Consider the following 2,609-nt stretch of genomic DNA (forward strand, 5'->3'; position numbering starts at 1 on the left):
GGTGGAGAAAGTGGACAGACCTCCAGATCCCAACAGATATATGAGCATCCATGAATAACTAACTGGCGCTGTACCACCTGGACACCATCAGCAGTAGCCTTGAGGTGTCACTGTAGGCCACAGTCAGTCTGTGCTAGCAAAAACTATAATCCCATCACAGGTTCTACTGTAAGGTGTCTTGGTCAAGGTAAATGACCGGCATACGTGACAACTATACCATGCATAGTGCTTTAGGTAAATAGACTATATTAATTAGGCTTTGTATTCTTCCAAAAAAAAAAAATCCACCATCCCCCGTCTTTTTTTTTTTTACAACTCGACTACTGTGTGAGAATGTTTGAAAATTAAAGTTAAGGAACCTCTCCTTTCTTCATTAAAACTTTTTCTTTTTTCTTTTTTTTTTAAAGATGACTTACTGTTTGTATGGAGGGTCTGATAAGATCTGAGTCTGTCTAGTGGTCCAGTTTGCTGCGTTTTTGCAGCAGCCTCTGTCTAAAGGCATCCTAAAGACAAAACCCCAGACCTAAGATGAGTAGAGTACTGTATACAGTTCAATGCAGTGAGGAATGCTCTGATCTTTATATTGGAGAAACCAAACAACCTCTCCACAGACGCATGCTTCAACAAAGGAGACCTACCTCCTCCTCCACCTACACCTTAAGGACAAAGACGCTCCTTTGAGGACCAGAATTTTCACATTTTGGACAAGACGACAGGCGGTTTGAAAGGGGTGTGAAGGAACCCATTTCTCAGGCTTTGGTTGAGGTTTGAGGACCCAAATACAGAGGCAGGGTGGCAGAGGTGAGTTTTTGTAGATTTAATGAGTAGTTCACAAACAATTGAGGCAGGAATCCAAAAAATACAACTAGAAAAAAGCAAAACAATACAGAACAATGGAGACTTCATGGGAAAACAATGATGACGAGGTAAGACACAATAAGACGGAGTTGAACGACGTTAGACAAGGAACCGGGACAGAGGAACTGCATAAGGAGAGTATTTATCGTTAACTGAACAAAGAGAGGACTAACGAGCAGATTGGGAGCAGGTGTGAGGAGAGCAATCTAAGGAGCTAGGGAAAAAGGAGACCAACATAAAAGGGCAACAGAGGGCAACAAATAAAAACCTAAGAACTGAAAAATAACTAGAAAACACAACAAAATAAGAATTAAACCAATAAAACTAAAAAAACATGGAGCAAAGTTAAACTGAATACTCAAAAGAAAACATAACAGAACCAAGACTGTAAAACCATTTATGTTTAGAGAGAAAAACAAACCTTAAACAAAGGGGATGGACTCAGGTTTCAGCTATTAAAACATATAATGCAGCGTTATAGTTGATTCGTTCCTACTATAATTTCAAACCTCATCGCCATGCAAGGGATCAAAACATTGGTCCTGTTAAGCCAGGCCAATAACATCCTTAACATCTACCCATTACAGAGGCATAGTCCAGTATCGGGTTTTGTAGGCCAACAACAACCTCAACGACTACCCTTTACTAAGGGGTAGACCTGTTTTTCGGTTAAATTTGCATATTTTTTAAGCCATAAAAAGGCTTTTGTTGGGAAACTCTGTAAGCCTGGAACTCAACGCTACTAGACACAGTTTGAATTGAGAAAGCTTTCTGGATGGGAAGTGAATCTTTAAACTACAAAGTCCAGTGGTTTCTGTTTTGCTTTTTTTACTTTTTTGGAATGATTTTAACCTGAATGAGAATCTTCACCAGCACACAGCATATTATTAACATTTAGAGAAATACTCAATGGCGTATAATCAGACATAGCATATGTATACAAAATCTCAACAAGACCCAGAGATGCAGGACATTTGCTGTGCAAACACAATGATCAATCCAGGAGGTTAAATGCCAACCTTCACTAATATAGGTAAAGCTACTATTTGAGAGGAGAACATTCCTTAAAAAAATGTTGTTGCTCCCTTTACAAAATTGCATTAATAAATGTCCAAATGGAGGAGAATTATCTGATAAGTCAGTAATAATATCAATATCAATATCTTTAAGAAAAGATTTACTCTGCCGTGGACGACTGGTGTTCAGGGAGAGAGAAGCCGACATACAGAATGAAGCAGAGAAACAAAAGGCAACTATCAACCAGCTCCACAGTGTTGTGGGAAAAAAGTATTCAACGGAGATTGGTGGATTTCACTCAGTCGGCACATTTATTCATATCTTTGCAAAGAGAGAACAGATCATCATACAGACCTAATGGCATAGCATTCTGCTCTGTTCTGATCTGGGCCGGGTTCGTCCCCCCTTACAACAATGGAAAGCAGTCAGAGTCAAAACAAATTACAGACACTTTGGTTAACAGTAACATGTTATGAATAAACCTTGAGAAAGAACCTGATTTGTTATGGAAAGAAGCTATGTCTGCTCTACCAACACCATCGTGCAGGGAATGGTGTGGCCTTGAGAGAGAAACAGACTGAGTGAAAACTTTTATAGTGAGTAAATACGATAAATTAATATATAATAGAAGAAAGATAAAATTTTCTATCTATCTATCTATCTATCTATCTATCTATCTATCTATCTATCTATCTATCTATCTATCTATCTATCTATCTATCTATCTATCTATC

Source organism: Cyprinodon variegatus, unplaced genomic scaffold (assembly GCF_000732505.1).
Source record: "Cyprinodon variegatus isolate N-32 unplaced genomic scaffold, C_variegatus-1.0 Scaffold453, whole genome shotgun sequence".
NCBI lineage: Eukaryota > Metazoa > Chordata > Actinopteri > Cyprinodontiformes > Cyprinodontidae > Cyprinodon > Cyprinodon variegatus.